The sequence below is a fragment of the Cryptomeria japonica genome, chromosome 3 (assembly GCF_030272615.1).
Source record: "Cryptomeria japonica chromosome 3, Sugi_1.0, whole genome shotgun sequence".
NCBI lineage: Eukaryota > Viridiplantae > Streptophyta > Pinopsida > Cupressales > Cupressaceae > Cryptomeria > Cryptomeria japonica.
In genome coordinates this window covers 22,407,076-22,432,362 of record NC_081407.1, presented here as the reverse complement: position 1 = coordinate 22,432,362, position 25,287 = coordinate 22,407,076, and positions in this window count along the sequence as shown.

Here is a 25,287-nt window from a genome sequence, read left to right as displayed (position 1 = left end):
TACTAGTACTTGTTTTACATTACAGTCATTTACATTTACAGCATTTCTCATTTCTTGGTTAATTCCAAAACCGGGGTTTGACCTAAGGGCAAACCCCTAATCCCTAACCCCCCAATCATCTTCACTTTTCTATGTGTAGGTTGCAGGTACGCAGCTAAAATTGAAGATCTGGAATCCTTGTGTAGAGATGAACAGATCCCCCTTCGTTTCACGGATTTTTCGGAGGACCGTGTGCACGCCGGGCGCCATCGTCCCGTCAACTTTTGCTCAAATTTGCAGGACACCGCCGTCTCGACATTTTACTTCTAATTCCAGGTCCGTAGCTTCATATCATATTCCTATCTCTGTTTATAAGTGAATCTTTCCTACTTTCTATGCATTCCTAGCTTAATCATTCTATCTACATTCTTTACAAAAGAGGGTAGCCTTGCTGTCTTAACCCTTGAAACTCATATAGAATCCAATCTTGCATTGCGTGGGATTGGATCTTGTGGGTTTCAACCCCTCTTTTGAATGTAATGTCCCTCCTAAGTGAAAATCATCAACCCTAGTGAATCTCCCTTCTCTCTCCTTGGAGTTAGGGAGGGGAGAACAACTAGGGTTCGATTTTTCCGGTTTACAACATGCAACATTAAGCATGAAACCTACAATTTTAACTTCTTGGAGGCAAATAACATCTAGGCCTATAATACATTGACGAACATCTCGAACAAAATACTTTCTGGCAAGGTCTGTGAGTCCTCGAACATTCCATGAGATTTAATTCATGACAAAACCAACATATCATTTTCATCCCCAAGAGAGGAGAAGCTATTGCGTAAAAATCCTGTTCCCCACTGGAGATGACTCATCATTTTTTTGAACCACCATCTACAATCTCAGCATGCCTTGAAGGGCTATGAGAATGACATAAAGAGTGTGGAGCAGACATCGCAGACATAGCCCAAGGAGTGCGCACCCAAGGAGGGCGAGCAACACCCTCAAAAGAAGCATTCCCGTATTGAGCAGGGTTTGAAACCGGAGTGGGAGCCACCTGGGAGGATGGAGACTGCACAGGAGGATCTGTCATCGGTTGAGAACTAGAACCGACGGGAGTCTTTTGGGTCGAAACCACATGGGTTTTTCCTTTACGAACCACAGTGGTCCATTCATCCTTCTTGGATCCCTCCACTAGTCAAGAGAGAGATTCCTTAACAAGGGGTTTTAATTTCAGAGTTGCCAAGGGAGAATTCTTGATCTTGTGATCCACCGATTGACATCGATAACAAGTGTTGGGTAGGTTCAGATAAAGCACCTTCTGGGTGAAGGTGCTATCACCCACTTGAATATCAATAGTTTATTACAGGTCACGAGAAAGGTTGACCTCAACATATACCCTCTTTTGAGAGAGAACATTAAAAAATGGTCTGGCTCGAGGCAGAAAACTTTGCCAACAGACTGAGCAATGGTTTGCATGAAGGGATAACAAGGCAAAGGAAGACCAGGGAACTCAATCCAGACTGGAACTCACAATTTTTGTCATCTGAAACAAAAAAATCACGAGACCAACACTGGAAGACCAGAAGGGACGACCTAACAGTCCATGGACCATGAGAGAAAATAGCCTCGACATGGGAAGGGTTTGAAAAGTGAAACAAAATAACCTTTTGTGAGACTTTGGACACCATCAAGCCTAGCTCTATGAGGATACCAGGCTTTACCCAATCATGAAGCATGCTTTCAGGAGGGATCCTACCCACAAAATATCATATCAAAGTACAGTTTTCAAGCCAGTCACAGGCATTGTCAATGTCTTGAACATGAAGTACAACATTAGGTGAGGACATACCTCGTGAAACACTTTCGGGACAAACTGGCGAGGGTGTTTGCTTGGTGGTGCAATGAGGTTTTGTTGCAGCAACTCCAGCACCAACATCAACTATTGGGCTAAAGTTGGTCGGAGTCATAATAAACAAAAAAAATCTTGTAGTAAATGTGGTTTGAAACACACAGGACGAAACATGCAACCTCAAACCCTAGCAGAGAAAAACTTTCATTTTATGACCTTTAATTTAGTGATAATCACCAAATTCATTGTTGTTCCACCATGCTATCTTGAAGGGACTAGGCTCATACGATTTGACTTCAGGAAGTGTTATTACATTTGACTAAATCAGTTTCTTGAGTGTGGACTCAATAGGTTCTCTTAGTTTGATGTAATTTCACCTAGTGGCATTTTGGTTATTTGACCGAGTTGCATTTGTTAAGACAATATTATTGTTTGATTGATTCTTATTAGAAGTGGTTGTATCATTAGTAATTTGAAGGGAAACAATAGGGTGTCTCTAATTAATTACTTTGGCATCCACCACTCTATCATTGGTGACATTCTTATTTCAGGACCAAATTTTTGTTTTCTCATTAGGGGTATTGTTGGTTGAATTGCCTACTTTAGAGGTTTTCAAGATAGGTTGTTCAATGAGGCCCTTCTAACATTTGAGTCCCTTTTATACCACCGAATGAAATGAATCTAAGAATTGTATTTGAAGATGGTACTTTATTTGAGGGGCTAAATTTTTAGTAAATGTATCTACTTGGTCCTTCTCAGGTATATGACAATGAATTATTCAAGCCAATGACCACCTGCATTGTAGGAAGGACACAAAGGATTATCCCTCCCTCTATTTGGTAGCACATAGGTCCATTAGAGTTATGGGGCTGTCTTGATGTTGTGTGAAAAGGGGTATAGTGTTTGATCAAAGGGGTAAAGACAAATATCTTCCATGGTGTAGCTCTTTTTTGTGTTTCCTATTTGAAGGGTAGACATTTATCATTGTAGATTCTAAATTTTTTGAATGAGGATGTATGTTTGAGTTAAAGGCATCTAAACAACCTGATTGGTATCGACAAAAAAATTGGTGTTTGTATGTACGCAGGCTACTGTTGGAAAATAAAACAATTGAAAAGTCGAGAATTATTAGAGCCACTTGGTGGAGTGAAGTAGGTGAATTGGGTACTAACTCTAGATTATGTTCCACCAAATAGTTTGTGTAGGCTCGGGTTAGGTTGTGAAATATTCTAATGACTATAAGTTGATCCCACAATGGTAAAGGTAAGAGGTTGTATTTTGTTGGTCATCGATCCTACAGGTCCATAAGTGAGAGACTGTGTTGCACCTATTATTGCCTAGGTTGAAGCATTGACACTCATTTGAGATGAAATAATAACATTGGTTTGAATACTTGAGGATGACACATTAAGATTTTAACTTTGACCCGAGGACATGGCAAGTTGAGTTTACGCAACATTGTTCTGACCACTTTGGGTAGCATTATGGAGTGAGGTGGCTATAACTTTTTGGGTAGCACCCAAAGTGGTGTTAATTGATGTATTACTATTGGGGTTATGATGAGAGAACAACCCTTGTGTTTTTCCTACAAATGAATATGGAAGTGAGGCCTTGGGTGCCATAATGGTCATGATGTCAAAATCGGGAGGTAGTTTGGCACCTTTCTAAGCTAACAATAGAAGGTATCGACTAGGATCATGATTCAAAAGGACATTGATTACTACAAGAACATGGGGATCTTGTTGTGAGTTATTTAATTCTTCAATAATTAGACCATGTTGAACATTTTCTACCGAATAAGGGTCATTAGGATCTCATGTCAAGGTTACGTCCCTTTGGACTGGTCTATATGAATAAGCTACCAAGTTCATGGTGCTAGTTGGGTTAAATTCATTGAATTCTTCACCTTAAATGTGATCATGTAAGGGGGATGAAGGACTTATAAGACTCAGTAAGTATGGAAAAACTAGATTTTGTAACTCTAAAGATGACTAAGAAAAAGGCTATCTACTATTTTTTTTTGGTTTTTGGGATTTTCTAATACATACCAGTGGATCTAAAAGGACATTATTTGGATTTATTTAAGATTATGCAGGCTAATGACACCAATTCCTAAGAATCTCAAGGCTAAATCTAGAGATTCTTAACCTAGGATGCCAAAAGATTACGTTGATAAAATTTTTGGATAATGTTTGTACCCTATGTTAGACTTGTGAGAAAAGGGGGTTGGATTTTGAAGATTTTATTGGCAAGAGACATTGCACAGGTTATCAGGTGTTGTAATTGATGGCAACCCAAGTCCATGCACCCATCTGCATTACATTATTCCATGATACCAGAAGTTAGATTGGAGATTTGTTCGAGTCCGACAAGCTAAGAACAAAGCATCTGACAATGTTTAGTACTATGATCAATACTTCTTTTCAGGTTAACATTTTTCATTGTGGATCTGAGAGAATGTTGATGTATGTTTGGACTACCCTATTCTAGAGTTTTTGTCTCTGGTGATGATTGGTATATAAGATAGAAGCTTCTGAGTACTAGTTCCAGTTTGCCAGTTAAGAATAAGTCGGTTTGTGTAGTTGATATTTGTGTGTATTTGTTGGAGCAGTTTTGGTTATTGTTTTTATGATCCAGGTGTTTTGTACAATAGTTTTGGTAACATGTGAAAAATTATTTTGGTTTGTATTAGTATTTGTGTTAAGATTTTTCTGACAGTTTGTACACATTTCAATAAAGTGTTAAGTTTTCTTGAGCCATCAAGTAGTTGATCTAATCTCTTGTTGCAAATATATATGATAGATGTTCTTGATCATTTTTGGAAGGAAAAAGGTGTTAGTAATCAATTGTGCACAGTTTCATGTGCACATTATAGAGATTTGTGCTCGGGATCATAGCATACCAATGTAACAGAGCAGTGAGAGATGAAGTGTATGCAATTTGTATATTGTGCTTAATCAGAATTGTATTTTGGCATTTATAGATGTTGTTCTTCAGTTCAAACATTTATGTAATCTTTTGTTAATGATTATGTAGGTAGTGAGGCTCCTCTTGAGTAGTGAGCTCTGGGCAGTGTGCCCGAATGCAAGTGCATTCTTTATTGTAATACTTTTAACTAATTACAATCATTTTGTGGGTTCATCCCCACCATGGTTTTTCCCCTAACAAGGTTTCCAAGTACAAAATTGTGGTGTTTTTATTTTGTGGTTGTTGCTCTTTTGTTCTTGCATCCTTATCTTGATTAAATTTGTTGTTCTTAAAAGAACAAGTTAAAAATAAGATTTGTAGAACACTAATTCACCCCCCTCCCAGTATTCCTTATTTCCAACTGTATACACCTAAAAATGGTTTGAAGATAATTAATTGAATAAGAAATTATTTAATTAATCCCCCTTCCTAATTTAATTGAATTCATTAGCAATTTGATTAAATTCTCCCTTTCATCTACTTATTAATAAATCTAAGGATTTATTTAATAGGTTCATTTCAATAGTCTCCTTTGATTAATTAATTCAAATTAATTAATCCTCCCCCCATTTTAATCAATTTTTCTGATCCCCTAATTAATTAAAACAAATCAATTTATGAGTTGTTGAAAATTAATTAGTCTTTTTTTATTATTTGAATTTTTAAATTCAAATTACCCACATGCCTCCTAACTTCTAACCACCTAACCTAACCATCCCTCTAACCTAGCCCATTTCACCTAACCTTGGGTTTAACTAACCCTATTCTATCTTGCACATTCTAACCTCCTTATCCTAACCTCCTATGGTGTGGATATTCTCCCCTTGAGACACATGGAACTTTGGCCACATGTCTCCTCTCTTGGACACTTGCCCTCTTATGAGAAAGGCTCCTGGACACTTGTCACCACAGAGATGACAAGTGTCCCTTCCTCCAACCTCTTCTCCAAACTCAATCTTGACCGTTGATTCCTACCACCTCACCCTTGGCCTTGGAAATCCTATAAATATCCCCCATTTTGGAGCACAAAGGATCCCATCTCATTATCAATTTAGGCATTGTTACTATAGGCATATCCATTCTAGTATATCATTTGAGCAATGTTGTTATAGGCAATTGCATCTTAGATTTAGCTTAATTTGATCATTTTGTAGCATAATTGTTGAATCATGTAGCTTAATAAATCTCTTTTCTAGCTTATTTGCATCATAATCATAGCTTAATCATGCATATCATTAACTTAATTAGACTCTTGGATCAATCTAGCATAATCAATCTCATCTAGTTTGCATATCATTATCATTTCAAATCCTTCATCCAGGTGTAGTCAAATCACTGGGATTGCTTATCCAGATCTGAGAGCAAATCCATACTTGCATCTCTTAGGAGGTGATAGGTCGCTTTGTCATGGTTCACATTTCATTTGCTTTTAATTTTCTAACCATGCTTGTAATGATCTATTGAGTGTTTGTGTTGCAGCTGCATGTACCACACTTATCATATTACGTGTTTGCAGTTGTAGATGCTTGTAATGATCTATTTAGTGTGTTGTGCTTGAGATCACTTATCATATCATGTGTTTGTTGTGTCTTCATCCCTAAAACAAAAAATCAGACATCTAATACTAGAAAACAAAAGCAAAACATCAAACTTCATTAATAAAAAATCTGTCCAAACAAATTTTTTGTCTTTGTTCTGTCCTTAGTCGTACGAGTTTGTTAGCTTGTCGTACGAAACATCTAGTTTATCATCTGGTTCGGTGAGAATTGTCGTACGAGTCAGTTTAGCAGAGAATCTTGTGTCATCTTTTGTCGTCTGGTTCTATAAGAAATCTTGTATGAGTTTATGCCTTTGTCATCCAAGATTTCTAGTTTGTTGTATGAGCCTGTCTAAATTATCATCTGGGGCTGTCTAAAGTGTCGTACAAATTTCTATCTCTGTCAGCCTAGAGTTGCCTTCTTGCATGTCTTTCTCAAATCTGTCATATTTTCTTGGTCAATTTGCAGTAAGCATAAACACCTAATATTTGTAATTCTGTGCTTAGATTGTCTTCTTGGTTCACTTGGTCAAGTTATCATCTGTCAAATTGGATTCTAGAAATAGACACCTCAATATTTTCAAGTATTCACCTTCAACAAGTTCAAGATCTAAACATCTCAAAGTGCATTTCACCCTCTTTGATTAACTGGTCACTCAAAACATAGTTTCTCATCGAGATCTATCATCCTCTATCACGAAACTACAACATTTGGTCAGGATAACCTTATCCCACATCGTAGGATATATCATTCCTATTGGACTTGGTTTTATCAAAATCATCATTATTGCACTCCAAAACCGAAGATCGAAAATATTGCAAACTTTTAAGCACTTGAATCATCTTTTTATGTCATATCACTTTATTACATTTACATTGACAGTTGATCACTTATCAAAACAACTTTTAGACAATCGAATCCTTGCACAATATCTAACACACGTGTATGCCCATTTTAACTAGAGCATAGAGATGGAAGATTGTAGAAATGGAAATTGAAACATTTGAAATAGCTGAAGATCATAGCAACATGGAATACCAAAGCCAAATACAAGAAGAAGACATAACAAGTCAACATATCAGAGAAATCAAACAAGTCCAAACATTTTCTCATTGAGTCTTCTCCCTGCTCTAGGTTATTCAGAAGATGCAGTTGATCCCCATAAAAAGATCACCATCAAAGCATATGATGAAGAAGAGTGTTCCTCTAAAGGCATTGTGATGTTACCTATCAAAGTGGGACCTTTACAGAAAGACACAACATGCCTAGTTATAGACTTGGAATTACCATACAACATACTCTTGGGAAGACCTTGGATACATGACATACAGGGTATTCCATCAACATTTCATCAGTGCCTGAAATTTCCATACAATGGGCAAGAAATCATGATCTCAGCAGACTCAAATCCATTGTAGTGCTGTAGTAATCTAAAACTAGATCAAGAGGTCATTATTCCACATAATAGAGAGGCAACATATTCAAGCACACAATCCAAGGAACAATCATTTGCATCAATTTTGTCAGGCATGGAAAAAAAAATGTAGCTAAGAGATCGAGGGAACAGAGAATATTTGTTATCATGGAAAAATAAACAAGAGCAACTTGAAATTGAAAGGGAAGAAGGAGATGTAGGTGTCAATTTAGTTCATGCGTATGTGGGGCAAATGTTAGGAACTAGCTCGCTTGAGTCGAAATCACATTCAGTTGACTTGGACTTGATCAAGGACAATCAGGAGCTACTTACGCGAGGTCATTCTGATGAGAGTATTGTTCTAGACATGGACATGCATATTGAAATCTTTGACATCTCTATCATGACCCCTAATATCTTTTAAATAATTCAACCTGAGGATCCTTTACCCTTAATCCATCCTGAACCTATGGACTGGGAAAATGAAAAACATACTGCCATTGATACCTTTCCTAATGACCATGCCATATCTTAATATTTTAATGCAATCGAACCTGCAATAACTTTCACCAGGTATTTCGCTAATGTATCTTCGAGTAAAGAGGATGCCAAATCTCCTAGTCACAAAAATGAAAATAAAGAAAACAATATCAGGTCTAATGTTGAAAACCATTTATTGGCAACATTAGACTGGAAAAGTTAAAAAGAAAGGACACATCTAACAGTGAAAACCTCCTCGAGGCACCGAAAGATGGGAGATTTGACACTTTACTTGAGCACTATCAAGAGAGGTCATCTATCTTGATAGAACCAATAGAGGCGGTTATCATTGGCACAATTGATCTACATCCAACAATCTCTCTATCAGAACATGAAGTGCAAAAATATTTTGAACCCTTCAAAAGATGGCAAATCAACTTTACCTGGTCATATGTAGACATTCTAGGGTTAGATCCAGATCTTATAATACATCACCTAAATATCAGTCTAGGAACATACATCAATAATGGAACACAACATGGATTAGGAGTAGACATTCTATTCATCGCACCAAAAGGTCATACAATTCCAAAAGCATACAAATTAAGTTTTCCATGCACCAACAATACAATAGAATATGAAGCTTTGGTTATAGGTATCAAAATGGCTATAGAATGGAACATTACACAAATTCAAGTCTTTGGAGATTCTCAGCTCGTCATCAATCAAATCAATGATGATTATTGTAGACACCCAAAATTGTCATGTCTAATTAAATAAATATTTTATTTATTTAATTATCTAAGCCTAATTCTTCTATTAATTAAATAAATCTTTATTTATTTAATTAATTCATTTATCCTCTTCTAGCCTTATTTCTCATTTAAATAAATACATTTATTTATTTAAATTATCCCTTTCCTAAATTAAATAAATATTTTATTTATTTAATTGCCCTACTTCTTCTATTAATTAAATAAATCTTTATTTATTTAATTAATTCATTATCTTTTTCTACACATGACACATGTCATTCATCTCTTATTTCCTACACTACCTACCCCTTTCATTATTTTTGTATTTCTTATACCTACCCTCTAATCCTAGCCGACCTCCTTTTTACACCTCTCAATCTTAACCCTCCATTTCATATTGTGTCTTCTATTTAAGGAGATGCTTTCTTCATTACCAAACCCTAACTACTGGATCAATTGACTACACTAAAATTCTACTTGCAACCACATTCCGTTCTTTGTTGAGCTCTTGTGCATACAAAAATCTGAGAGCAAGCATATCAAACAAGATCAATGGAGATAGGAAGAATGGAGATCAAAACCCTAGTGGACATGTGATGGTATAATCTTTGTGATTTTTGAGTTATTTTGCATTGTCTTAGGTTATCTTCATATGTTATGGTGGATCTTTGTTCATTGTTAGGCTAGGGTTTGGTGGTTGAATCCATTTTAGTCTTTCAATATTGTTGTTTATTGCTATCCATTTTCACCATATACAATTATCAAACAAAGGATGAAAAGTTAATGCCTTATAAGAAAATGGTTGATGATGTCAAGAAATATTTTGTAGAAATAACTTTTCAGCAAATTCCAAGGAATGACAACAAAGTAGTAGATGCCATGGCAACACTTGCCTTTCTCTTTCAGACACAGGAAAATCAAGAGCGTTATGAATTCCTGGTGGAAGAGTTGTTTTATCCTACACATAATTGTCCGGATTCCCAAACTATTTGTCACCTTTTTGGGCATTATTACTCCCATTATGGCCAAACTTACACATACTTGAAAGATAATATCCTCCCTCCTGACTTATCAAAAAATAAAAAGAGAAACTTTATTCACCAATCCTCCCATTATACTCTTGTCGCGGACACCCTTTTTTAAACAAGGTCTGGACGGTACTCTTTTAAGATGTCTCAAACAAGAAGAATCTGAGAAGGCCTTACATGAATTCCATAATGGAATTTGTGGCACTCATTCAAGTGGTCTTACTCTTTCGAAAAAACTCATACGCTTGGGCTATTATTGGCCAAATATGGAACGAGATTCTTTTTACATAGCTAAAACATGCAAACAATGTCAGATCCATGGAAATTTGATTCATGCACCAACACAAGAACTTCGTGCTTTGGCAACATCTTGGCCTTTCTGGAAATGGGGTCTTGATCTAGTAGGAAAGATAAATCCTCCATCATCCAATGGTCACAAATTCATCCTTGTAGCTACAAAATATTTCACAAAATGGATTGAGGTAGTACCTCTCATCAATATCACAGGAAAATAAATTGTTGCATTTATCTTGAACTACATCATCTATCGCTATGGAATACCCATGATCATTATCACTGATAATGGGTGACCGTTCAAGAATCAGGATGCCCAAGAATTATGTGAGGATTCAAGATCTAACACAGATTTTCAACACCCTACTATCCACAAGGGAATGGGAAAGAAGAGACATCAAACAAAACAATTCTAAAAAATCCTCAAAAATACCGTGAATGATGCTGGAAGAGATTGACATATTCAATTGAACCCTTCTCTATGGGCCTACCATACCAGTATCCGCACACCAACAGGTGCCACACCTTTCTCTCTTGTCTATGGATCAGAAGCAATACTACCAATAGAAGTAGAGATACCTTCTCTATGAGTATCATTAAAAGGCCTTATCCCAGATGAAGACCAATGAGTATCTAGATTGCAAGAGTTAGAATTGATCCATGAATGAAGACAAAATGCCTTTGATCATTTAAAGGTATATCAGCAAATAATGTGCTACAATTGTAATCACAAGGTCAAACCGATAACATTTCAAGTTGGAGAACTAGTACTAAAAGAAAATCTACGTAACTAGGTAGATCAAGAAAAGAAAGGGAATTTTGAACCAAACTAGTTAGGTCTGTTTGTGGTCACAATAGTATTTAGGTCAGGAGCATATCATCTATCAACACGGGATGAGGATCAGCTTGAGGAACCCGTCAATAGCATGCATCTGAAGAGGTTTTATGTCTGGAAAAGCAGAAAATACAAAAATAGTAAAAAACAATGAAAAAGTAAAAAAAATCAAATATGAGAAAAAGTGCAATAAAAACAAATGGTGAAAACCTGGCAAACAAGCGCTATCTACCACCTATCTCTTCCATCTATTATTTCATGCATCCTTCTGCTTGAATTCATTTTCCATTCATGTTGTTCATATCGATAATGGGCCTTTGTGCATACACAGGCATCCCGGGTGATTTCTCACCATGGTTTGGATCATTGGGTATATCATAATGACTTTTCTTATAGGCTGGGGGCAAAATCCTGAACCTAGCTAGGGGCAAAACTTTTCATCATTTTGAGCTTAATCAAACAGGAAGAACAATAGTCAGGAAACTCTTATCAAGAGAAAACTGAGACACATCCAACGTTGAACACGAGATCAATTTGTCAACCATCAAACTATCACATGTCAGTCTAAGCACATCACACACTTTTCAATGGATGATATCTTTTGGATAATGATTTTAACATGCTTGTTCAACTTTTCTATCTTGATTTTCGCTATCATGATTTTTGAGTGACTCCAGGATGTCTTTGACTAGAGGAACAAGGAAGGAACATGATATTTTTCTTGTTTGTTGTCTATAAATTAATCATCAATATGTGCAAATTTGTCTCAAGACATGATCATCAGATTATCATCAAAGACATTTTTTATTTGTGTATAGAAATGGTTAATACTGTCTATTTTATGCAAGCAACACTCAGGTCATCTTGGTTCAATTATACCTTGATGCTTGTGCTAACTTGCAATATCAAAATCCAGGAAAGTAGTGCCGAGTTCATCATGGTTTAATTATACCATCGATGTTTGCACTCACTTCCCACATTTTAAAAGAAAAAACTCAATGATGACAAAACGCAATAACCCAGTTCCTGGTCCAGTCGTAGATTTACATTTCATTTGTATTGGCATTTGCATTTAGCTTGCATCTCATTCTTACATTGGATCCAGCAAGCTCATCTCATCCAAGGTTAAATCTATCATAGGAATCATCAAGGTATCATCATAAGTGTATACACAATCAGAATGATGACTCATCTCTCTTCAGATATTGTCAACCCAATGCAAATTTTATGTTACCCCCTCAACAGAAATAACATCAACATATCTGAATCTTCTTGCAACCTGATATCAACAAAATGTCAGTTCTTTATCCAATCAACCTTATCAATTCTACCAATCGATCACATCTAAATCTATTCTATCATGTCTTATACAAGATGTATATTTCCTGAACCAGATGTTCTGATCAAGTCTTATATAGGATATATCATTCCTGAAACCAGATGCTTTTGATCATCTTTGTCTTATACATGAGGTGTCATTCCTGAAACTAGACTAAGTCTCGAGCTTACCAATCTGCTCAATCAAGCTTTATCAATCATTACATCGAGAACCGTATCACCGTGATCAAATAACTCGCACTTTCATCAATTAATGTTGCATAAATAAAATCATTTCTAATCGGGACATCAATTTTGCAATAATCCAAACACTCCAAAAGTCAATTATCTCAATTTATCTCCCGAGGGGGCATCATTGTACCACAATTTATCAATCAATATCTAGGGCATCCTATCGAACCAATATCATCATCAAAATGAGATTATTCTTTGAATCAATGTGTCATCACATCTCGCTTCAAAGAGGGGAAAAATGTATACACCTAAAAAAGGTCTGAAGATAATTAATTGAATAAGAAATTATTTAATTAATCCCCCTTCCTAGGTTAATTGAATTCATTAGCAATTTGATTAAATTCTCCCTTTCATCTACTTATTACTAAATCTAAGGATTTATTTAATAGGCTCATTTCAATAGTCCCCTTTGATTAATTAATTCAAATTAATTAATCCTCCCCCATTTTAATCAATTTTTCTAATCCCCTAATTAATTAAAACAAATGAATTTATGAGTTGTTGAAAATTAATTAGTCTTTTCCTATTATTTGAATTTTTAAATTCAAATTACCCACATGCCTCCTAACTTCTAACCACCTAGCCTAACCATCTCTCTAACCTAACCCATTTCACCTAACCTTGGGTTTAACTAACCCTATCCTATCTTGCACATTCTAACCTCCTATGGTGTGGATATTCTTCCCTTGAGATACATGGAACTTTGGCCAGATGTCTCTCCTCTTGGACACTTGCCCTCTTATGCGCAAGGCTCTTGGACACTTGTCACTACATAGATGAAAAGTGTCCCTTCCTCCAACCTCTTCTCCAACCTCCTCCAATTTCACCCTTGATATCTCCAGACTCAATCTTGACCATTGATTCCTACCACCTCACCCCTGGCCTTGAAAATCCTATAAATATTCCCCATTTTGGACCACAAAGGATCCCATCTCATTATCAATTTAGGCATTTTTACTATAGGCATATCCATTCTAGCATATCATTTGAGCATTGTTGTTATAAGCAATTGCATCTTAGATTTAGCTTAATTTGATCATTTTCTAGCATAATTGTTGAATCATGTAGCTTAATCAATCTCTTTTCTATCTTAATTGCATCATCATTATAGCTTAATCATGCATATCATTAGCTTAATTAGACTCTTGGATCAATCTAGCATAATCAATCTCATCTATTTTGCATATCATTATCATTTCAAATCCTCCGTCTAGGTGTAGTCTGTTGGTATTTTGGTATGGTTTTGTCATTAATGTCAACACCTACTAAAACATTAGCACTTTGGAGATCTAGCAGCATTTACCGGCAAGCAAGTAACTGTTGCACAGTTACTGGTATATGGTTCATCGACATGATATAATGATCACTGACACTTGGAATGGCATGAAAGACACTTTGTATTATCAAAGACATCATGTGGACATCTTATCTTAATGAATTAATCATTGGTATATTCATATTTGCATATTTTCTTTTACCGGCAAATAGGTCCAGGGTTATCTAGGGTTTCACTGGCAGGTTTATCTTTTCTAGATCAGCATGGCACGCTATAGAGATGATTAATTATTGTTGTAAATGCATTAAGCTGACATGTTCAATCGGTTATTGCATCAGACATTATATTGTTTGTAAAATGTTTATATTGTAATATCTTGTAGAGCCGACCTACTAAAATTGGTCTTAGGTTATGGTATAAATGTAAGATCTTATTTGTAAGATCAAGTGTGGAATGCAAAATAGAATTGTGTGAAGGTATATGCGAGATTAAGCAGTGCAATACACGCAGACATCATTTGAAGGTGAAGCTAGGTTTTTGTGAAAGCATATCAGCATTACACTGGTACTGAATCCAGCATATGAAGATACTATTTTGTGCAGTACATTCTTATTGGATTTAACCATCCAACTATAGTCAGTGTGACTCCCATTTTGTGATTGAGTAGTGAGCTCTAGGCTGTTGGCCTTTCTGCATGTGCAGACCCCATTTATGTACACTTACTATCTGCAGTAGTATCATCTGATTGTGGGTAAGGTTTCCCACCGTGTTTTTTCCCCTTACAAGGTTTCCACGTACAAATATTGGTGTCATGTGTTGTGGATGACTTTGTCTTTATGCTTCATGCATTAATCTTTACCAGTATAGCAATTAACTGTTAAATCTGTCTACCGACATACTTAACTGGTTTACCGGTATTAAGCATTAAGTTGGTTAAGTTGTTTTTGGTTTGAATTTATTAGACAACTAATTCACCCCCCCCCCCCCCCTCTCAGTTGTCTCCGGGACCTAACAATTGGTATCAGCACTTAGTCCTCTTTTGCAGAAGTTTAACAGCTTGAGGAGATCCAATGTCTACTAATTATTTCAAGAGGGATAGTCCTAAACTTGATGGAACCAACTATGGCATATGGAAGATCAGAATGGAGACACATCTAAATTGCATTGGAAAAAATGTTTGGGAAGTGACAAAGAAAGGTTATACTGCTACTGTACCTGGTCAACCCAGTCCAACTAACTTGGCTAAAGATGAGGAAAATGATTGCAAAGCAAGAGAAGCACTTTTGAGCGCATTATCAAATCAACAAATCATGGGACTATCAGATAGGTCTACTGCTAAAGCTATTTGGGATCATTTGGAAACATTGAATGAAGGAGATTCCACAGTCAAAATTGCAAAACTTGAAAGCTTCCGGGTCAGGTATGAACATCTGAAAATGGAAGAAGATGAAAGGATTTCTGCTTTTATGGAAAGAGTAAATGAAATTGTTTTGGGTATTAAATGTTGTGGAGAAACCTTAAGTGAGGATGAAATTGTTTCAAAAGTTTTAAGAGGATTGCCACCGATATATAAAATGAAGGTTACTGCTATAAATGAGTTAAGAACAATGCCTAATGCATCAGTAACTAGGGATACATTGATTGGGAAACTTTCAGCTTTTGAAATTGAAGAATTTGGTCTTGTTGCTACTATTAAGACAAATTTAGCCTTTAAAGCATCAACATCATCTGCTCCATCATTTAACAAATCTAATTGGAAAGCCCTTTATGCAAGAGAACTTGAAGAAAGAAGGAAAGAAAATGAAGAACTTTAAGAACTTGAAGCACTATTTGCAAGGAAAATGCCTAAAGGTCCAGTTGGAAGTAAGTATGAAGGTAAAGCACCCTTTAAATGTTTTAACTGCACTAAGATTGATCATATGGCTTTGAGATGCCCTGATAGACATGCTAGACTAAGAGAAGAAGCTAGAAGAACATACAAGCCTAATCCTGAATATCAGAGATACAGATTTAAGAAGAACAAAGACAAATCTTGTTACATTGCTGATGAAGGTGTGACTGATGATTCTAATGAGCATCTGACAGACAATGGATGGGTTTTTGTTGCTATAACAAAAGATCAACCAGCACCTACTGCTCAATCGGTAGAACAAGCCCTAGCAGCTAAAATTGAAGTAAAGGATGAATGGATCATTGACTCAGGATGCTCACATCATATGACAAGAGACAAAGGTAAATTCTTGAACTTTCAAGAATACAATGGAGGTTTAGTAAGATTTGGAGATGACAAAGCCTGTTCAATCAAAGGTAAGGGTACAATATCTCTTGATGGTAAGCATAACATTGATAATGTTTACTATGTTGAAGGATTAAAGCATAATCTTTTAAGTGTTGGTCAATTAGTTGAGAAAGGATTTTAGTTATAATTTAAAAATGGAAAATGCAAAATCATGAATAGAACTGGTTTGGAAATTGCAACCTATAATTAGACTAGAGGTAATATCTTTTATTTGAATAACAGTGAAAAGACATGCTTGATTGCACATATAGATGAAAGTTGGTTATGGTATAAGAGACTCTGTCATGTAAACTTTGATTGCATGGTGAAGATCAGTACTACTAAGGCAGTTAGAGATCTACCTAAAATTGTCAAACCTCAGAATACAATATGTAAGGAATGTTAATTTGGAAAACAAGTTAGAGCTAGTTTCAAAAGTATTCCAGAAAAATCCAATAATGCTCTTGATTTGATTCACACTGATTTATGTGGTCCAGCTAGAACTAAAAGCTTACAAGGTGATAGATATTTCATGCTAATCATTGATGACTATTCTAGAATGTGTTGGGTTACTTTTCTTAGAGAAAAATCAGAAGCACTTGGAAAGTTCAAACTATTCAAAGCAATGGTTGAAAATGAAAACAGTAAAAAAATCAAATGCTTAAGATCAAATAAGGGAGGAGAATTCACATCTAGGGACTTTAATGCATTCTATGAAGTACATGGAAACAGAAGACAACTATCAGCACCTCGAACGCCACAACAGAATGGAGTTATTGAAAGGAAAAACATAACTATCTTGGATGCAGCAAGAAGTATGTTATCGGAAGCAAATTTACCACATGTGTATTGGAGAGAAGCAGTCAGCACAACGGTCTATACATTCAAAAAAGTTCACATGAAAGGTGAAACCGGTAAGACCCCTCATGAACTATGGTTTGGTAACAATCCTACTCTTAAGTATTTCAGAATTTTTGGAAGTAAATGTTATATTAGAAGAGATGAGTATATTGGAAAATTTAATCCTAGAAGTGATGAAGGAATATTTCTTGGTTATTCATTTTAGAGCAAGGCATATAGATGTTTTAACAAGAGATTGCAGAAAATCGTTGAGAGTACAAATGTAAAAATTGATGAACAATTCAAAGGAACTTCAAGGTATATAGACTCTGAACCGGCAATAGAAATGGTGACAAATGAACCTACACTAAATCCACCGGCACAGAATGAAGATCCAGTTACCCCGGTACCATCTGAGGATTCCACAATAATTGAAGAACAACAACAAACAAAGACACCCTGGTATGTAAGATTGAATCATTCTGAAGATCAGATAATTGGAAATAAATTTAAAGGAGTTATGGCAAGAGGAAGATTGGCAAATGAAGAGGTATGTCTTATTTCTCAAATTGAACCATCATCTGTTAATGAGACATGTGAAGATAAATTTTGGATTAAAGCTATGGAAGAAGAATTAGAACAAATTGAGAAAAATAACACTTGGACATTAGTTCCCCGACCTAAAGATAAAAATGTAATTGGAACCAAATGGGTATTCAGAAACAAACTTAATGAAAATGGTAAGGTTGTCAGAAATAAAGCAAGACTAGTGTGTAAGGGATATTCTCAGAAAGAAGGAGTTGATTACAATGAAACCTTTGCACCGGTAGCTAGAATTGAGGCAGTCAAATTATTCTTGGCTTTTGCAGCACACAAGAACTACAAAGTTTATCAAATGGACATTAAATGTGCATTTTTGAATGGAGATCTTGAAGAAGAATTATACATTGAACAACTTGATGGATTTTCTTTGACAGATGATAATGATATGGTTTGCAGGTTAAGAAAAACTCTATATGGATTAAAACAAGCTCCAAGAGCTTGGTATGCAAGATTGGATAAGTATCTTTTAAATATTGGTTTTACTAAAGGAAATGCAAACATCAATTTATATTACAAAATATCTAATGATGACATCTTGATTATAGAAGTATTTGTTGATGATATAATCTTTGGAGGAGAAGATGGATTATGTAAGGAATTTTCTACTAAAATGCAGCAAGAATTTGAAATGTCTATGATTGGAGAAATAAAATTCTTTTTAGGACTGCAGATTTCATAGACTGATAAAGGTATATTCTTGAGTCAATCCAAATACTTGAAAGAGTTACTAAAGAAATTTGGGATGGAAAACTCTAAACTGGTAAGCATACCTATGACTACAAATGACAAATTATCTCAAAGGGATGAATCTACACCTGTTAATCCAACTAGATACAAATCTATGATAGGAGGTTTACTGTATTTGACACAAAATAGACCTGATATTATGAATGCAGTATGTATTGTTTCTAGATTTCAAAGTAATCCTAGAGAAAATCACGAATCAGCAGTAAAAAGGATTTTTCGGTACTTACAAGGCACTATAAATCTTGGACTATGGTATCCTAGAGATGAAAACTTTGAATTATGTGCATACACAGATGCAAATTGGGTAGGAGATGTGGATGATAGAAAAAGCACCACCGGCGGAGCATTCTTTCTTGGAAACAGACTAGTTTCTTGGTTGAGTAAGAAACAAAGTTGTACATCTTTATCAACAGCAAGATCAGAATATGTTGCAGCAGCAACTAACTGTACACAGGTACTATGGCTTAAGTAAATGTTGAAAGACATAAAGGTAAAATGCAAGGAACCTATTACTATATATTGTGATAATACTGCAGCAATTGATATATCTAAGAATCCAGTACTACATTCTAAAACAAAACATGTTTCTATCAAACTGAATTTTCTAAGGGAAAAAGTTGAAGAAAAGGAGATAAAACTGGTTTATGTGAATACTAAAGAACAACTTGTAGATGTTTTCACAAAACCTTTGCCTAAGAAAACTTTTGAATATCTTAGAGATTAGCTTGGAGTCATACCACCACCAGTAGAGACTTGGACAGTTGATGATTGTCATCAACTGACAGAATTAACAGACAAATCTTTTACCCCGGTCTTTGATGAGGAAGCTACCTCCCAGGGGGAGTAGTTGGTATATTGAATTGATTGGTATTTTGTATATGAACTTTTTTTTATTATAACTTTGGCATTTGATGTCAAAGGGGGAGAGATATCTATGGAAAAACACATTATCTTTTGAGGAACTTTGGATAACACATGTTGCTCCCAGGGGGAGAGATTGTTGTTTAGGAGAGACTATTACTCTCTATATTCTGGTTATGATTTTTTTTGAGATTGTTGGTTTTTGGCATTTCTGTTTTGGCACTTTGATGGTTTTTCCATCTTGTGTTGCCATCAATGCCAAAGGGGGAGATTGTTGGTATTTTGGTATGGTTTTGTCATTGATGTCAACACCTACTAAAACATTAGCACTTCGGAGATCCAGCAACATTTACTGGCAAGCAAGTAACTATTGCACAATTACTGGTATATGGTTCACCGGGAGGATATAATGATTACCGGCACTTGGAATGGCATGAAAGACACTTGGTATTATCAAAGACATCATGTGGACATCTTATCTTAATGAATTAATCATTGGTATATTCATATTTGCATATTTTCTTTTACCGGCAAATAGGTCCAAGGTTATCTAGGGTTTCACCAGCAGGTTTATCTTTTCCAGATCAGCATGGCATGCTATAGATATGATTAATTATTGTTGTAAATGAATTAAGCCGACATGTTCAATCGGTTATTGCATTAGACATTATATTGTTTGTAAAATATTTTTATTGTAATATCTTGTAGAGCCGACCTACTAAAATTGGTCTTAGGTTATGGTATAAATGTAAGATCTTATTTGTAAGATCAAGTGTGGAATACGAAAAAAGAATTGTGTGAAGGTATATGCGAGATTAAGTAGTGCAATACACACAGACATCATTTGAAGGTGAAGCTAGGTTTTTGTGAAAGCATATCAGCATTATATCGGTACTAAATCCAGCATATGAAGATGCTATTTTGTGTAGTACATTCTTATTGGATTTAACCATCCAACTGTAGTCAGTGTGACTCCCATTTTATGATTGAGCAGTGAGCTCTAGGCTGTTGGCCTTTCTGCATGTGCAGACCCCATTTATGTACACTTACTATTTGTAGTAGTATCATCTGATTGTGGGTAAGGTTTTTCACCATGGTTTTTCCCCTTACAGGGTTTCCACATACAAATATTGGTGTCATGTGTTGTGGATGACTTTGTGTTTATGTTTCATGCATTAATCTTTACCGGTATATCAATTAACTATTAAAACTGTCTACCGACATACTTAACTAGTTTATCGGTATAAGTTGGTTAAGTTGTTTTTGGTTTGAATTTATTAGACAACTGATTCACCCCCCCCTCTCAGTTGTCTCTGAGACCTAACATAGTCAAGTCACTGGGATTGCTTATCTAGATCTAAGGGCAATCAATACTCGCATCTCTTAAGATGCGATAGGTCGCTTTGTCATGGTTCACATTTAATTTGATTTTAATTTTCTAACCATGCTTGTAATTATCTATTGAGTGTTTGTGTTGCAGCTGCAGGTACCACACTTCACAAGCATGACACCAACAATTGGCATCAAAGCTTGGTTCCTCGAAAGAAGTCTAACAACTATAAGAAGATTCGGAAAGGTGATTCAATGAATTATGGTGGCCTTCAACAACAACTCCTAGTTGTACTAGATGATCTTTATCAGTCCAAAGCCAAACTTAGGGAATTGCAAGAGAATCTTAAGGATGTTGAGAATTTCATTCAGTCATTGAAAGAGAAGCTAAACAAGTCCATGGAAAAGAGAAAGGAACTTTGTAAACAACTAAATAAGAAATAAAGAAAAAGCATGGATGATGGTCACCCGAGTCAAGCCTTGAAGGAGAAGACAGAAGAATATGAGAAACTTGCAAAAGAAAATGCAGTCTTGAAACATGAGATGGAATCTATAGTGATGGGGCTGACCAAGGAAATTGAGGGAAGAAAGAAGAATAAAGAGAATCTTAATCAATCCTTGAAAGAAAGATCTGATAAATGCCACAGAGTTGATTGTGAGATTGGTCAACTGAAGCTTGACCTACAAGGATCCAAACACAACTAGGAAGAACTTGAAAAGCAGATTTTCATTATTAGGAATGAACTTGTGACTGCAAATGAGTATAAAGAGAAGTTCAAAATCAGCTCAGCTAAATTTGATGTGCTACTTGAAAGCCAAAAGAAGGTATATAATAAGCAAGGTCTTGGATTTCAGAAAGGTGAAAGCTCCACATCTGTTCTAAGCAATCCCATGTCAGAAAATCAGAAGAACAAATCTAAAAGGTCTTTGGTAAGACAACCTAATGCTTAAAGGTATCCATCTTTCAATGGTAATTGCTTTATTTACAATAAATTTGATCATTAAGCTATTCAATGTAGAAGGAGAATGAATCTAAATGGTTCATCTTTCTTCATTCAATGTTTCAATTGCAATAAGTATGAACATAAATCAAGTGAATGCAGAAGTACGATGAATAACTCTTTCAATAGAGGGAATGTTAGGTGTTTTTCATGTAATAGGTTTGGTCACATTTTTAATCAGTGTAGATCAAGAGGAAATCAAGTGAATTATAGGTTTGGACTGTTAGGATAACCGGTGAACAACTAAGAGGGGGGGGGTGAATGTGTTGTTAATAGATTATGAAAATTATACAAAACCTTTTACCGATATGCCTAAACCAAATACCGAAATAGCAGACATATAAATTAATCACAAACATAAATCATAAACCAAATACCATGCATCCACAACACATAACACCAAATTTGTACGTGGAAAACCCGGTAAAGGGAAAAACTATGGTAGGAAGCCTACCCATAGTCAGATGATACTTCTGTAGTATGTATGTGATTACAATAGGGGGATTGCACATGTAGGAAGTCCAACAATGCAGAGCGCACTTCTCATCAAAAATGAGCCTCATTGACTACAAAAGATCTTCAGACTACAATCCGAAAATAAGAATGAGCTATAATAATAACATCTCCTATGCTAAGTACAGTATCGGTTAATCTCAATGTTGGAGGTCTTAAACCTCTTACACAAACCCAATTCGATTACCTATGATCGACCAAAACTTCTGCATATGATTACAAATTTATTCGCACACAAATAATCCCATAACCCACGATTGATGATCTACAAAGAGATATTACATCATATTTATACCAACCCAGGACCTCAACAATTAGGTCGACCACCTAAAAGATAATACAATAAATCCATTATATAAACACAAAAACCAATGATAATCCAAGTCGGCCTAAGATTGAAACAACATTAACCAAACAATAAATCCAACCGGTAATGCATCAGGAGCACCCACCAACACATTATATAAACCGGTCCATAACCTAACAGAATAGCATAAGTCCAAACCTAAAATAGGTCACCATTAACCAAATGCAACACCACCAATCAACTGGAATAGGAAAAATATAACCATCAACATCCTGAAAACCTTCTAGAAGCCACACCAACACCACTTATCGAATCCATCAAAATATATTCAATAAAGCTCTGTCAGTAGAATCCTTACTGATAACCAAAAGGATTACTAGAACATATGATAGATTACAGATCACCAAATCCCAAACCAACTGAATGTGATACGCATCTGAATAATATGAATGAGTGAACCAATCCAACCACTCTACCAGAATCTGGTAGACAACCAAACAAGCTAGTGTTGACATCAATGACAAACATCAATGAAACAAATAATCAATTCTTCCAAATTGCCAACATGGACAAGGAAATGTTGTGTGCTACAATTGCAACAAATCTAGTCACATTGCAGGATTTTGTAGAAGCAAGAATGTGGACAGGAAGGGTCCGACAAACAAAAATAAAAGTCTGCAAAAAGATAATAAAGGAAAAGGGAAAGTAGATGTGGATGAGATGACGAAGAAAATGAAGAAGACATGGGTGAAGAAGAGTGAGTTGGATGCAGGAAATGGGCCTGTACCTTAATCCGGTGCTAGAAATTCCTTTGGGAATTAACTTAAGGCCTCTAGCCTAAGAGGTGTGTGCATAAATCCAAAAGATTGAGAGAAGTTGTATTAGGTTATTGCAAATGAGTTGGAAGGATTTTTGAAAGAAATTGAGTGACATTGAAGATCCACAAAGGAACTTTTGTAAAGCAGTCAGAGAAGATAGCGTATCTGGAAGGTTTAGGGCAAGCATATTTATTACATTAAAAAGTTAGATGTGTGAATGATAAAAGGTAACTTGACTTTCTCATTTGTCACTTTTCATACTAAGAGAAATATAAGGAGCAAGATTTGAAAGAAGATTTCTGTGAGATCGAGGCGTGAAGGTGATTTCATGTGAAACCCTAATCTGATGAGAAAAGATATTTTTCTATGAAGATTGTGAATTTGAAATTTTTGCTAATGGATACACTATTTCTTGTTGACATCACTAAAAGATCTTGCCCAAAATTAAGAAGCAACCCTTCAAATCTATACAGGTAGATCCTCTAGGTGCATTTTCTTTAGTTCTGTATGTAGTTCTTCATGTTGAAGATGTTAGGGCTTATATTCACGCAAATCTCGAGGAGGTAGGGAGTTCACAACTATTGAATATGTACTCCAATAAGCTATTAGGACAATATTACATGCTTAAGCCAAAATTTTAGGTGTTGGAGGAGAATAATTTTGTCCAGGTTGTCAAGTTCCCACTATTTGAGGAAAACAAATGGGTGTGGTATGTGTTGAGAAGAATTCATGTGGTTGAGAAAGATATTCATGATAAACAAGGACACAATCAAGGTTTGATCCAGAGCATCCACTCACTCAAACAACTAAGGAAGATCTTTCTCCCAACTCACCTATTCAATAAGGTGAAAACCCTTCACTTACTCACAAGACCCCTCACAAGGTCATTGGTTACTCGCAAGGATTCTGTACCCCAACAACACACCCATGCATCTCAACACAACTCCTTGACCCTTTATCTACACTCAACTAGGGCAATACAACATGATCATACCTCAATCCATCCTTTCCAACTCTCACTCACCATCAACACCTTTTTGTGACAACTCACTCAAGATCATTCCCCTTGTAGGACTTCCAATCTCCACTAAGACTCAAATCACAACATGTAATAGACACTCCCAAACCCATGTACTCCTTGAAACACTTACAAGGACTTCTCAAAATGTACAACCATGACTCTTTACCTCCCAAACCACCCAAGAGGTCATGAAGTACCCTACTACTACAACACTGTCTTTTATGGAAGTCAAGTATGTTTGGGACAATCACAACTTGTTTAGGACAATCATAGTAATTTGAGTCAAATCCTCTCACCAAGGCTTCCTAAAAATTCCAAGGGTTAATAAGGACTCCCACGCACCTTCCCCAATTTTTCTCCACTAGTCAAACCCTTTCTTTGCATCATATTCACAATGTTACTAGTTCATTAGGACAACAACATACCCAGTTTTGGGACAGTCATAAAATGGTGAGTATTTTGGACAATCAAGGGTCACAAACACTTTATTAGGGTCTTAAATAACTCCTTGCACCTCTCAAAGCCTTCAACCAACCTCTGGGAGCCCAATATTGCATGTATATCAACCCACACATCACTAATTTGCTGGCATTTTCAAATTGAGACATAAAAATCAGATTTTGTGTCACCCTTAGCACGTGCCAAAACTAGTAGGGAGCCCCGAAAATCCATTTAAATGAAAGAAAATAATATAATAAAATTTCCACCCATTTTGGGGGTTCCACAATGGATACAAATAAAGTTTTACATTTTATATGCTCACTGACAGCCCTAGGTAGGGTTTTGAGCAGTTTTTACAAAAAATGCTATAACTTTTCAAAAACTTGATGAAAACAAATGATACAAAAGGAAAATTAAACTATATTAATTCCCACACAATATCCAATTGGTTTACAAGGAAATGAAGGAGTTTTTATATAGAAAAACACTCAGGAAGAGACTGTTATGTTTAGAAAATGCATAAACTTAATGCTTTTCTTAT